Source organism: Hyaena hyaena, unplaced genomic scaffold (genome assembly GCF_003009895.1).
Source record: "Hyaena hyaena isolate Hyena2069 unplaced genomic scaffold, ASM300989v1 scaffold_1089, whole genome shotgun sequence".
NCBI lineage: Eukaryota > Metazoa > Chordata > Mammalia > Carnivora > Hyaenidae > Hyaena > Hyaena hyaena.
This window is the reverse complement of record NW_024081721.1, coordinates 513,280-528,934: the sequence shown is the minus strand read 5'-3', so window position 1 is coordinate 528,934 and position 15,655 is coordinate 513,280. Positions and strand designations below refer to the sequence as shown.

General features: G+C 35.4%; 1 pseudogene; it reads left to right on the top strand.

Moving 5' to 3' along the window:
• The first annotated feature begins 357 nt into the window (after positions 1 to 357).
• Positions 358 to 15,655, top strand: part of LOC120224017 — a 38,845-nt pseudogene continuing 23,547 nt past the window's right edge.

The window sequence follows — 15,655 nt, the reverse complement described above, 5'->3', positions numbered from 1 at the left end:
CTCTGGAAGAGTTTCTTATACACAAACAGCAGACACCATTAATGTCAGCACTGTGAAGTGTGAGCCTAGAGAGAAGCATGGAATATTCTGGAGCCTGTCTGGACTTGGATGCATGCAGGGTCATGACGGCAGGCTGCCAAGTTTTGCAATAATGTCCTGGTATGAGCTGCCAAGTAAGTCAGCTGTCAGAGCCAGCAAATCAGAGCTGGGATCTGGTAAGCAATTCATCACTGAGGCTAAAGGTTGAAAACGAGATAAATAAACTGAGGATACAATAGGTAATCGGACTAAAGCACAAGTAGGAACAAAATCAAAGACTCCCTGCTGGGGCAGGGAACACTGAAGACAGCATTTGCGATGAAAAGTGACAAACATACAGTTGAAAAGCCTCTCCTGACCACAGAAGCTGAAAAGCGACAAGGCAAGAAGCAGGCAGAGGTAAGACAAAGGAACTGAGTATTCATTCACCGAGGTTAAGTTTTACCCAAAAAAGTAAACTGTCAAATGCTAAACTTAACAGATTAGTTTGTGGATTCAGAAGCAACTACATCCAAAAGCAGTCTATTTTGCTCAGGCCAGGGTCATTTAATTTTTTCGCATGCAGTGAGAGCAATAGAAAAAAAAAGCATTAAAAATGAGATGACTTGGGGCACCTGGGTGGCTCTGTCGATTAAGTGACCAACTTCAGCTGAGGTCATGATCTTACAGTTCATGAGTTTGAGCCCTGCATTGGGCTCTCTGTTATAAGTCCAGAGCTCACGTCAGATTCTCTCTCCTCCTTTCTCTGCCCCTCCCCCACTAGCACTCTCTTTCAGTCTCTCAAAAATAAAAAATTACAAAAAATTAAAAATTAAAAAATTAAAATGAGATGATATAATAAGTGTTGGTAGCTATATGATGAGGTCTATAGGCTTTCTAAGATATCCAGAGTATTCTCTTTTATTTTTATTTATTTTTATTTTATTTTTATTTATTTCTAGGAGAGAGAGAGAGAGAGAGAGAGAGAGCGTGAGCAGGGAGGCTCAGAGAGAGAGGGAGACACAGACTCTGAAATAGGCTCCAAGCTCTGAGCTGGCAGTCAGCACAGAGCCCGACGCGGGGCTCGAACCCACGAACTGCGAGATCATGACCTAAGCGAAAGTCGGACGCTTAACCGACTAAGCCACCCAGGCGCCCCCAGAATATTCTCTTTTATATAGGCATATGTAAAACGTTAAGCAGTTTGACCTATGGTCACATGTAACTAAATTTTGTTAGTGAAATAAATTATGTCAATAAATGTTTGTCTTCTGAAAGAATATCTTATAGATAGCTTTATTTTTTTTTTCCATCAACAACCCTCATATTTTTCAGAAACTTGGTAATTTTCTCCTCCCCTAAAAACCCTCACTTTAAAATGATGTATTCTATTGCGTTGCAGTCACAGTTAATAGTCAACAGGAACAAAATCAAGAACTAAAAGCTATCATGACAGTAAGGTTCGGGAAATTACTGAATAGTAATTTGAAACTTAAAATTAGAACAACTTTCAAAGTGGCATCTGGATGTTAGATTCAAGCTTATATGTCTAATCTTAGATATTTGCTTATAGGATATTCATCACTCTATTTATGGACTTTAAAAATTTTTTGTGCATTATACGTCACACTCAAATAAATGCTGGCACAGTGAAATCTACCCACTTGCGAACAGATACTACATTGAAACAAAGCAAAAAGCAAAATGACCCTTTGTATCATACTTGGAGTAGACCATCTATTTCAAAAATAACTATGGATCTATGGTCAGGAAAGATTATATACAATGAATTGATACGTTAAGGATCAATAAAGACAATAATATTACTATAATCTATAACAAGTCAATATAATTAAGGTTTGCAGAAGTACTTATTTTAAAATTTGGTTAATAAGATTTAAGCAAATTAAGTTACTGAGTTTTTATAAGTAACATAATTAATATGTCATTAAGACCTATTGTTAGTTTCCCTGGGAAATTATCTTTTCATTGCATCTGTCTAGGCTGAATACAATTCATTTTATTGTCTCCCATAACTCACTTCTTATGGTTTTATGAAAGTGTATGTAGTAGTTTCACCTCTGGCTCTACCCTGTGTTATACTACATCACAAACTCATTTAATGGTGATATTAATGATTTTAGAAATCACTACAAATGCTTGGCAGCATCGTCGTCGTTAATGTCTCAAGGGAACCATACAAGTGAGTTTTATCAGCTTGACGCTGAGGTATTTGATGAAGTAATAACAAACTGGCTCTGAATTGTCTTTCATTACCCTTTATCTCTCCTAGAGAGAATATAACTTATTCAAATTATAATGGCCTCTGTTATCAATGAGCTTTACTATTTATTTACCTGCATCCAGACATGCAAATGCACATGCATTCTGGTTTTTCAACCTACCTGTAATGAAATTTCCTCACTATCAGAATCATGCACAATCACAAATTACAAACTAGTTTCTAGTATAATTTGCTTAGCATAAAAAAGCCCTACTCATTCTTTTAATATACTATCTTGATTAAATGAGTAAAATCCAATCATTAGAGTTGAAATACAGTATATGGTAAACAACTTTTAAAATAAGATCACTATTTCAATTAGGAGGTAGTTTTGTTTTTCTCTTAAGCAACGTATGAAGTCGAATGGTGCTGAGCCTAACTTAGGTTGTAGAGAATTGTTACAGACTGGTACTCCTTGGCACAGTTATCTAGGTATCTATTTTTTACTCAGCTTGGTTATCTTTATGACAATATCCTTTATGTTTGTATAAGCTGGATACTTTCAAAGAGCTTTCATACTCCACATCAATTGCACCCCCTTAACCAATTGTAAAGTAGGGTAAGAAGGTATAATGATGTATATGGTTGACAGAGGAGATCCAGAAAAGTGCTTTGATGCCATGTAAAGAGAATAAAGAGAAGAGTGTTACTTGGGTCATTCTTCTTTCCTCTCTGCCTTGTCTGCTTTTGACCCTGAGAATGACTCTGTCTTCCTTGTCTCTCTAAACATATGTTAACTAAAAACGCAGAAAAACCAAATTCTTACAAAGAAGTTAATGGCGATCTCTAAACTAAACCCTTTTGCCATTGATTCACTCATACAACAGATATTTATTGACTACTGCTTTCATGCCAGATACTGTTCTAGATACCGAGGATAATGCAGTGATCGTACAAGGCAGGAATTTCTACCTTCACTGTATTATATTGAAGGTGATAAGTGTCTAAATGCTATGGAAATAATATAAAATCATGTAAGGTGGGAGGAGTTGACTAGAGATTGCTTTTAATTTTAAAAGGAATAATGGAATAGACTTCAATAGCATAGTAATAGACTGGAAAGAGATGAGGTAGTAAACCACCTTATGGCAAAAAAAATCGGGCATTTGTAACAATAACTTCCAATGGCTTACCATTTTCTATTTTGCAAAATATTCTTGATATATCATTAGATTTAATCCTCCGAATAACCCTATGAAGCAGGCAGGACAACTTGGACCATCCCCATCTGAAAGAGAAAACACATTTGAAGAAATTAAATATGGTAAGCAACACCTGCATTAATTTTCTTCTACCAGACCATATTTTAACCCTTTAATTTAATATTCCACATGCCAATGCATTAGCTTCATTGGGTTTTTTTTTTCAACCCAATGAACCTTCTTAAAATTGAGATGTTGGCATGACATCCACAAAGGTAGAATCATGTCTGTTTTATTCACTGATGACTTCAATTCATTAAGTTAATTAGTGCCTAGCTACATGGGATTTCTTCCTGATTTTAATACACCCTTCATTTTTTATTTTTATTTTTATTTTTTAAGTTTATTTATTTTTGAGAGAGAGAGCGAGGGTGGGAAGGGCAGAGAGAGGAAGAGAGAGAGAATCCCAAGCAGGCTCTGCACTGTCAGCCTGGAGCCCAACGCAGGGCTTAAACTCACACACGGTGAGATCATGAGCTGAGCATAAATCAAGAGTCAGATGCTTTCTTTTTTTTTTTTTTTCTTTTACAAATAGTTTATTGTCAAATTAGTTTCCACATAACACCTAGTGCTCTTCCCCAAGAGTCAGATGCTTAACCACCTGAACCACTCAGGTTCCCCGAACCCTTAAATTATTTCTGCTTTCTCTGACTAGAAGTAAATACTTGCTCACATTCTCTTTTTCTGTCTTTCCATTATGACATCAAATATTTCTTTATAGTTGCTGTTTTCTCAGATGGCAGACAACTTCTTATCATTTGGTTCTTATCACATTCAAATTATTTATTATCTACCTACTTTTTAAAAATAATCTTAGTGTTCACTTAGTTTTGAGAGAGACAGAGTATGAGCAGAGATGCTGGCAACATGATCATAGCAATATTTTAAATTCTCAGAACTTTACAAAATACATTGTAACCACTTTGTATTTGATGTTCTAATGAATAAATAATGGCTCTCAAGTCATCTTACAGCTCCAAATATGTTCTTAAGCATCAGTAACTACAGAAAGTACTTGGACCTAATAAAAGTAATAGTCATTATATCAGGTTCTTTTCTTAGCATTAAATGTTTTAAATACCATTACCATTATCATTTTTCATATCAGAGAACTGAGTCAGAGAAAGTGCTTCTACCAGCCAATAACTCTCAGAACCAGGATTTGAGTACATAATCTTAACAACCTCACTCTATGAAATTCTTTGACACTACCCCAAAAGATTATGAATATTTCCTTTGAATTAATATAATTATAGTTATTATAATATTTCCTTTGAAAGATTATGTATACTTCAATACATTGACAGGTCTAGGGAGTGCCATTTGCATTATTGTTATAGAAAATAATGTGAATAAACTCCCTTGGTTCGGCAGCATGAAGGTCATTGTTTTATGCAGAATACCTTGAACAGCATATAATTTTCTCCTATTGTCTTCTGCCCTGTCTGATTGGTAAGTGGGTAAATACTTGTCCACATACTCTCAACATTTTTTTACTCACCACTAGAAGAACTGTTAGGAAAAGTGTAAATGTTTTTTAAAACAGATCATCTTAACTCTACAATGTTTATACGTAAATATACATTGGAAAGCTTGGGTTTGTATCTGGAGGAAGAGGAATTTCCCATCAAAATTGTAACACAAATAGTGGTGGAAGAGAAACCTAAGGAAACTAGAAAATTTTTCTGAGGTATACATTTGTCTACTTTTAAAAATTTTTTTTTTTATGTTTAGTTATATTTGAGAGAGAGAGAGAGGCAGAGTGCAAGCGGGGAGGGGCAAAGAGAGAGGGAGACACAGAATCAGAAGCAGGCTCCAGGCTCTGAACTTTCAGCACTGACCCTGTCACGGGGCTCGAACCCATGAATCCTGAGATCATGACCTGAGCTGAAGTCAGACACTTAACCGACTGAGCCACCCAGGCCCCCTACATTTGTCTATGTTTTAAAATTAACAATTATAAACTCTTATTTCAACATCATAAATATTAGTTATCAAAGAAATTGGATATTAATGTGTAAGGGAAAGATATGCAAGACTTTTCCACAGACTATAAAAGGTGAGCTACTGTTCTCCTCCTTAAAGTGAAAGAAAAAGCGTAAGATCAAAAAGTCACGTGAGGATATATGCAATGGCACCAAGCTTGGAAACTTGCACCCATGTAAAGTGTTTGGGAAATAGCAGAAATGAGTAATGATCCTTCAATGATCTATATTAGTTATTCAAAGTGTATTCTGCAGAGCCCATAAGTAGAATCTTAAGTGTTATACAAAATAAGATTTCTATGGCAGATATATTTTTAAAATGCTTGATGAAAGTTAAGTGGTATTTCTGAAAAACTTCTTGGAACTTTCAGTACACCTATGTGTACTTGAGCTATGAATACTCATGAGTCAGTTACATGTTGCAGGGTTTCCCAAGTTAACTTGAATTCAAAATCACATTTTCATAAAAAGGAATCATGTGCCTTGGAGTTTACTTGGGACTATTAATTATTCTGATTAGCAATGCTAGGAAAAGCAAATTAGCTTATGTCACTCACCAGTTGGTAATATAAAAAGAGTAACTAGTATGGTTGCAATGGGTAGAGAATAAATGGAGAGCACTTATTTAACAGCATTTAGGTATAATTATATTGAGAGTTCCTAGAGACAAGATTCTCTGTATTCAAATGTAGTTTCAATTAAATTGCAATCATTTAGTAAAAAAAAACAAAACACAAAACAACAGTAACAAAAAAAATGGTAGATTAAGCTGTAGTTGAAGATTTTATGATTGTTTCTAAATATGTATTTAAAAGGGGTCTTATTGGGGGCACCTGGGTGTCTCAGTCAGTTACGCATCCAACTCAGGTCATGATCTCATGGCTCCACTCCTAGGTTCAAGCCCTGCTTTGAGCTCTGAGCTGACAGCTCAGAAGCTGGAGCCTGCTTCTGACGCTCTGTCTCTGCCTCTCTCTGCTACTCCCCTGCTTACACTCCGTCTCTCTCTCTCTTTCTCTCTCAAAAATAAACATTAAAAAAATTTTAAAGGGGGTCTTATTGTACCTAAATATGTGTATTTCTTTCAGTTCTGTTTTGAACTAATAGTTGTTTATACATATTATTAAATTTAAAAGATTTGTAAAAGTCATCATTGATTGCAAAAAGGATATGTACTCTAAGTACTATTTTTCACCTACAGGAATTTAGCTTTTTAGATCTGATATCATTCTAAGAATATATACCATTTTATCAAGTAGCACCCTTTCTCAAATGTAGCTATGGATCTCCAGAAAGAAGCAGCATCTGAAATTCTAATTTTGCATATTTATTCTAAAAGTAGGACATGTCAGACTAAAATTTACTAGGTAGGTCTCTTCCTGTCTCTGGGATATGTGACAATAAAATACTAAGGAGATGAGTATAAAATCTACTTCATAGAATTTTTTTGAGTCTTGGAAATGAAGAGGATGATACTGAATAAATGAAAGATCAAATGACACATACAGTAAATAAAAGATCACATAAATGAAAGATCAAATGAGAACATTGATACCTTCCTCTTCCCACCTGGTTCACAAGCAAGCCCACAGGCTTCCTTAAACTAATGTCCAGAGGAAATATACTAAGGGACCACTTCTCTTAGAATACAGGATGTGACCTCAAAAATGATTAAAGATCAATGATGATGCCTGGCAGAATATTAGAGGGGTTTAAAGAAGGAGGTTAAAAAAACATGGTTAAAGAAAGAGGAAACCATAGAACTTGACCAGGTAGTTAATATACAGGTAGTACGTGGTGCAATTTTCAGAGCATCTAAATAAGAAATGAATTTCTTATTTAGGAATATATAAAATGTATTGGAGTATAACACAAAGAGTGGACACATCATTAGTTTGCAGTGAAGTTAATCATCATAAAAAGAACACGGCCATACCATATAATCAGAACCAGGTAAAGATATAGAACATTACTGATGCCAGGGAACCCCCCTTAAATCCCTTGAACAGCTCTCTTCATTCCAAAAGAAATATCATAGCTCTTTTTTTTTTTTTTTTGTCTCCTTTTGAACCTCAAAAAAAGGAATCACATACTAGGTACTCTGCTTTCACTCAACATAATGAGATTCATGTATGCTATGCTACCATGTAGTGACTATATTGATTTGAACTTTTAATAAAACAATAATTACAATTATTACAAATCATAGAAAATAATTCTATAAGCTGCCAAAATTTTAAGACAAATTTCCATTTGAGTGAACCAATTACTTTTTATTTCTTTATTTCAAGTATGGTGTTGATGAATCAAAGAATTATCCTGAATGACTTATACAAAATTATGATAAAAATTAAATACAATATCTATGAACATAGGTATTTTTTCATGCATATAGGAGTATAATTATAATGTGAAAAGAATGATTTTCATGTATGGTCTATAGGATTCCTTTTGGATGATGGAAGTTTCTGAAAATCTGGAGGTCACCTACATAGATCACTCACTTGAAAACTTTCCATGTTTACACACACAACATTTTGCATTTAATTTTAGAGTATCAGACCATCTGAAAGAATTCACAAATCTATTATACTGAGATGAAGAACATTAACTTTAAAGTCATATTTTGCCAACTTAAAAAAAAAGACTGTTTAGAACAATACTGTCTTTTTGTAGAGAAGAAGTCATAGAGGTTTTTGTCATAATATGTTTTAAAATATAATAAGTAGGCAGATAGCTTACCTTTCTGGGTAGTTGAAATTAGGCCACCATGGTTTAAATAGTCTTGCCTATGAATAGACTCAGATTTATTCTCTTGCTCTACTCTAGTCCAGATACAGTATATAAGATAATTCCCCCTCTCTCTCTCTCTCTCTCATACTCTTCTAACATGTAATTTTTTAAAGTCTTTGGAAATTCTTAGATTTTTCTCATTTTATCACTGAATCATTTAGTGAAAACAAGATTAGTCAGGTCCAGCTGTAGCTAACAAAAACTGCTCTAGCAGTACCTCTACCAAAGAGGTACATAAAAGGAATTAGTGCCAGCAAATCAGTATTTGGGCATCCTTGAATAATTACAGAATCACATCACAGAACTGACCTGCCTGTGACACTAATCTGCCTGTGACAAAATCAGGAAACTAAAGAAAGGCACTGATCCCCCAAATTAGATTATAAAATGTTAGCTGGAATCTGGAGATCAGAGAACAACTTTGGTTTGGGGAAAGCACCACCTGCTGTGGTCCAAGCATGAAAAGGCTGGTGGCAGGCTTGGCTACACCAACCGTGTTAAGGGTAGGGCCCTTCTCTCCGCTTAGATTAGCTCTGAATTCAAGATTTACATGAGTGCGCATGATCAGTAGAACCTCCATTATATCCGGAACTCCGGCCACAAGGAAGTCCGGGAAATATAGTGTTTAGTTTTTTGCCGCTGCGGTACAGAAGGAAGACCCCAAAGAGGAATTTAGGCTGAGCGACATTATTTACCTTACCTGCCGCAGACATCTCACAGTATTGGAACAGGGCTTCAGAACAGGGCTTCACAATTATTAGCATGTGATTATCACATGAACAGCAATAAAGCTTCAAAAGAAACATGACTTAAAGGCTATTCTTTTTTTGTTTGTTTGCTTGTTTAAGGAATACGTGGTTTTTACGTGTCAAGGCTATTATATAATAGCAAATAGAGAATATACCACTGAGGACATGACTTCTGAATTCTACACAGTAATTGAGATTGCTCACAATGTCTTACTATATTGAAATTATTTTTGCATTAAATATTGTTTTAAATAAAAGAGCCTGAAATTGGCTTGGGCTGACCCCCTCTTCTTTTCTTTGTAATGTGTGCGTGTGAGCCTGTGTTCTCCTTAGAGTGGAATTTTTCACTAAATTAACATTTTTTGTAATAGAAGCTGCTATGCATATTCCAGATATCTAGAGAGACAAGAAAATAGCAAAGCATTCTTTACTTTTTCTGTATTTAAACTTTTAACTTACTCAGCTTAAGACAAGTATTGTACTGCAAATGCTAATTTTTTTTAAACTTCACCTCTATAATGCTCTATAATAGTGATGTCACATATGTATTCTCTGAAAACAGATGTTTTGTTTTTAATATATAAAAACAAGAGATCAGAATTATTAAAAAAAAAAAAAAGTAGAAGAAAGAAAGAAACCTTTCAGGGTGCCTGGGTGGCTCAGCCGTTAAGCCTCAGACTTCAATTCGGGTCCATGACCTCACAGCTCATGAGTTTGAGCCCTGGAGTCATGCTGACAGGCGGAGCCTGGAGCCTGCTTTGGATTCTCTCTCTCTCTCTCTCTCTCTCTCTCTCTCTGCCCTTTCCCTGCTAGCGCTCTGTTTCTGTCCCTCAAAAATAAAAAATAAAACGTTAAAAAAATTTTTAAAAAACCCTTTCCTTAAACTTCCAAATAGGTGAGCTAAGTGTCAGTTTACTTTTGAACTCTAAGGAATGGCACTCATATTAGGGGATTTTTTTGGTAATTTATGCATAAAAAATAATTCTGGTTGAAATCTCTAGCTAGAAAAGTCTTTGCAGTCCAGCATGGTACAATATAGGGAAAAATAAGTTAGCTACTGAGGCAGGCGTCATATGTCAACTATAAAGTGTCAGATACATCCTTATATCCTCTGTTCGTTAAAACTAAAAAAAATAAAAAATTAAACAAACAAACAAAAACCTCTTTGGCATGTTAATATAAAACGTTTTAGGACATATTCCTGTTAAATTGACCTCTATCCATTTAAGCCTCCTTAATAGGTGATAATACTCTTGACAGTATCACTTAAAATGAAATTCCACCCAGAAAAGCTAGGAAAAGATGCCATCTTTTCTCCAAACTACACATATATAAGCTTTGTTAAAGCAAGATTATAATCAATAATATAACAAATATAAAAAAATGTGGATGTGTAAATTAAGCTCCATGTGCCCAGATCCTCAAATATACATATATATTTGTGCATGAAATTATTTATATATATATATAAAGGTCTCTGCATTTCTCACGATTGTGTCTTCCTCTCCACCTCTGCTCCCCTCCAGTTTCAGCTTTCAGTGATCACTCAGCCTCGGGCAGGAGATACCACAGTAGAAGAGCACTAGCCACTCAGGCTGGCAGCTCGGTCCCTTCTGCCCTTCTGGCCAGTCTCACCCTGAGCATCTCTGTGGGGGGGGTGTGTGTGTGTGTGTGTGTGTGTGTGTGTATGTGTGGATGTGTGGATGTGTTGTGGGAGAGTCGGAAAGCAGCGGGGACGTAACAGAACACTCTTTCTTCCCAGTGTCATTGTAATTCTCAATTGCTCCCTGCTATCACATCAGCAAGGTCTCTAGGGAGTCATGATAGAAGCCTAGCTGAAATGCTGGCTTTCTAGCTCTATCACCTGGAGCCAATCACAGCCTTTCTCACCATCGGAAAGGCTATTTATCCTTAAATAAAGAAACTTGACCTTCAGAACTTTTGTAAGAATTGCATAATTGCATGTAACATATGTAAAAACAGTAAGCCTCAAGGTCCACAGCAAGTGGCTTCTGGATACATGTTAGTTCCTTTCTGCCTTCTCCAACTGTCACCGAGCTGTGTTTGCTCTCCTCTAGTGGCAGACGCCCCACACTCACATTTGCATAAATTACTCCTATCAAACACTTTCTTCTGCACAATCCGCCCAGAAGGTCAAAAGAGAAGACAACATTACATCCACATTAAATACTGTGGAAAAACAAAACTCAGACTTATAGAAATAAAAAGAGTCCAAGTACTAAATGGGATACTTCCCTCAGAAAAGACTATTAAAATGAGAAAATAAACAGCATAATTACAGAGAAGGAAGAGCACGTGCTGCTTGCCCAGCCTGGATATAATTTTTGGTTCTGCTTGTCACAATTACAAGTTAAGTAGCATTATGTTGTTCATGCTTAATTTACTTCTGAGCTACTTTAAAGGACCAACTCTTAGTGTGTTTGTTTTGTGAACACACATCTGTTGATGCTGCCTCCATCTTACAGTCAAAGCACAGAAGTTGATTACAGAGTCAATCCTCTGCTTAGAAATAAGACTGCCTTCAAAGAGACATTTGTTTCTATATTGCAAAATTCCCCTAAAATTTCAAATATTGCAAACTGTGTTGTTTTTTTTATAGCCAGATTTATATTTCTTTTAGTGTGCTTTTTCAGGCAATGTTAAGCGTTAGCCACAAGGCGACTTCTTTGTTCTTATTGCATATAAGGTTAACAGTGTGTTACCTATCCATTCACATATGCTCTTATTTTTCTTTCCAAATCACTAAAACTAACATTTAACATTTTTCTAGTGGGTGCAAATGGATTAAACTTTCTATTTACTTGTGACTTGAAAGTTGGAGTCTCTTAGGGAGAGTAAAGTGTAACCTCATATATTTTTGAGAGATGAAGAGACTTTGGTACCACCTTTTGTATCTATATTCAAATATCTCTTAGACACCATGAAAAATTTATATTGATTAATTGATCTAATGCTTATTCAATAAAAGTTTCCTGAAAAGAATTTCTAGGACATAATTAACGTTGAAGTTGTAGTTTAGCTATTTAGTGGTGACTTTATTCCCGTTTTCCACCTTTTTACCTTTGCTTATCTTCATTTGTTGTCTTTCACAGATAAGAAACATTCAGGTCAGCAACATCAATAGGTTTTATTACCAAAAAACCCCAGATGTTATCATCACCTATTCTGTCAGTTTAATTAGAAATATTGAAATATGCTCCTTCCCTGTTGAGCTTAAGACTGGGGAAAATAGCTTGTTTTCGAAGTTCATCACATGCTTATACAGCTACTACTTTAAAAAACGAATCCCTTTTGACATTTTGATGAAGACCATTAAAACCATTAAAACCAAAAACTTTGGGCATTTTTATTTTCAAACAAATAACCTAGGATGTTTTAGTAGAGACTGACCACATTTAACATTGGTTTTAATGGTACGGTACGGATCATGGTACTATATTAGAGGCATAAGCTCTATTTTTTCTGCAGCAAAATAGGACAGTTAGGTCTCAGTATGTTACAGTAATAAATGAACTGAAAATATTACAGGTGGTGTATCTAAAGACCAAATTCATCATTTAAAGACCAAGTGGTTTATTTTCTTTCATAGGTAATACTTCAGGGCAGTAATCTTGGCATAGTCCTTTAGAAACTCGAGCTAATACCTTCTTTTCCTCTTCAGTGAGTAACTTCCAAGATCCTCTGGGCATCATCATCTCAGTCCATCAGAAAAGGGAGGGAACATCAGACCTATGAGGGATACAGCATTTCCACTAGAAATGAGCCAGAGCTCAGTCCCATGGCCACAACCACCTGTGGAAGGAAAACTGGGAACAGGCTAGTTACACGCCTGTGAAGGAATAAGCATATATGATGAATAGCTACTAGCATTCTCTGCAATAGCCTGACCACCAGTAATGAAATATCCATTTGTATATTCCTTCCCATACAGGGAACAAGCTGACTCTCCTTTTTAAGGAGAAAACCTGAAGTCCTATTTGGTTCAAAGTCCGAAATCACTTGGTGACGCATAGATTTCCCCATCACATTCAGAAGCGAATCCTATAGCCAATACCTTGGAAAGATAAGTTATGTCTCCTATTCTAGCATGGACCGTTGGGATCACTGGAGAAGGTTGCTTGACATCAGTCAGTCTCCAGCAGAAATTTGCAGAACCTCCAGCAATTCTGACTAATGAGCTCTTTGTTGTCATTTTTCTTCTTAGCTACGTCTGAACAGGGTGTTTAGAAGCACCCCTGCTTTTGTAGTTGCTCACATTTTGCAGCCTGCAAAATTTCTTCCCAATTCTTCCCTTCTGGAAATTGGGAAGCCTGGATTGGTTTTAAAACTTGAACAATCTGAAGTGTGTGAGAACACAGAGGCGGTTTCCTTGGGGTGAGTGGTAGTTTTTCTAAAATTAATTAATCATTCTATTTGTGTCAGTGACTTTCATGTGCACAAATCACAGAAACAGTTCTTCCCAGATAGTTTCCAGCTCTTACAGTTTTGGTTTGTCTTCAATATACCTGCTCAAATTAATGGCAGCCACCCAGCAACATTGACTTCATCTAAACAGGCTTAGATAGGAAGGCACATTTTTCTATGAATGACTTGGTGATATATATAAATGATTTATTCATTGTACTTCTAATTCTAAGCTATATTTTGAATTAGTAAAGTTGAAAGACAAGAAAATTTGAAGAATTTCAGTGCTATAAAAAGTTCAGCTCAAATAGGCAAAGAATCATTCATACACATGCATATACAGAATAAGTGTTTTATAGGTATTTAAGTATGTGCATTTACACAATGCTTGCAGAAGATGTGATTAATATTCTCTTTAATTAAAGTTATATCTTGCTCAGAGGGCATATTTCAGAGGGCAAATACACATGTATTTCAACTGTGTGTACTGGTATGCACATGTGTAAGTCTAGATCAAGCTGGAGAAGACCAGCACATTTCATTTCAAATATCCTCTAATTCTCTATTGCTGTTAAGTAGGAAAACAAGTAATTTAATGGAATGAAGTCACTGAAGCTACAAGACTGATACAGAACTAATTAGTAAATAAGAAAAAGACTATCAAGTAAGGGAAGAATTTGTTTGATAGTCTTGGATACTAGGTGTAATAAATGGTAAGTTAGGATTTGAAATGATCAAAATTACGTATTTAGGGTACAATATTTAAGATACAATAAAGTCCTGGAATAAGTACAAAAATGGAGATTCACACACACACACATACACACCCACGCACACACACAGGTGTACACATACTACACACACACATAATTGTGCAAAAACAAAAAGCATCATATGCAAAATTGGCTCAAACAAAAATATATAAAATCTATTTCATCCCATAGACAATATTTCCAAAATGTCTCCTAACTTACCAACAAGAAAATTAGTCTTTCTTATGGATTGTAATGAGACCATGCCCAAGGAGAGCACTTTAAGTTCAGAGAATGCCATTTTCATATGTGTTCCCTCATGAAAGTCGGCATTGCATTAAAATGTCAGAGTTGAGAACTGTGACTTGAAACCAGGAATTCATTTCTCTAGCTTCAAATGCTGGTTAGAAAAATTGCCTTAGAATTCTTATTAACTTAAAATCCTTTAATTAATTGTTTTCTAGTGATTGATGCTTATCATATAATTTAACTCATTGAAGGATGTCAATAGCTAGTTAAGACATCTTCTCTACAATATTTAAAAAACTAGTTTATGGATGTTGTGTTGTCTTACTAAAGACAAATGTGCAAAATAACTGATAATGAGAATGTGTTCATGCCCAGAACAACCTGGGAGTTTTCAGCATCAAAATAATAATATATACTATATATTAATATACATAATTTATATATATATATATATATATATATATATATCTCCCAGTTGGTAATCTACAGGCTCAAGTAGGACAACATATGACTATAAATAAAATTATACTGTGGAATTATACTGTGGAACATGATACAAGGAGACACCCAAGAGTGAAACTCCTCTGAAACATGCAACAAGAGAATTTAGATATCGGAAAGACTTAAGTTCTAACTGCTGCTTCACTTACTGCAACCTAAGTGATTTTTTATTTCTTAAAGCAGCAGTTCTAACTCCAGGCCTCAGAATCTTGATCTACAAAATGAGAATAATAACACTAAAACATAATTAGTAATTATTATTTAGCTCAAAGTAGTGTGGGTGAAAACAGATGTGAATATAATCCAGAGCAATATTACAGTTTAATTTTCACACCCAAGTATATTCATTTTTCTGAAATATATATATGCAAACCTCATGTGTTCTCTTCCTGGATAGGTGAGGACTAATTGTGTCCCTGAGTTTGGATCCCAGGAGAGAAAGAAGATCCTCACTTTCCTATAAAGATGTTCTTGGGAAGTATCATGATGAAATGCCCAAGGTCGAGGCAGTGTTAGTCTATGAATTGCCCCAATACTGATATCAAGACTGGAGTATGCTCTTTTATATGTGCACGCAAGGTGTTTCTTTCCTGAATAATATCAGAACATTCTGAATACATAGTTCCTGAAGCACTGTGACCTGAAATAAAAGCATGATGTTCTGGGGCTACTAAAGGACTCAGAAAGGACAGCTGCATTT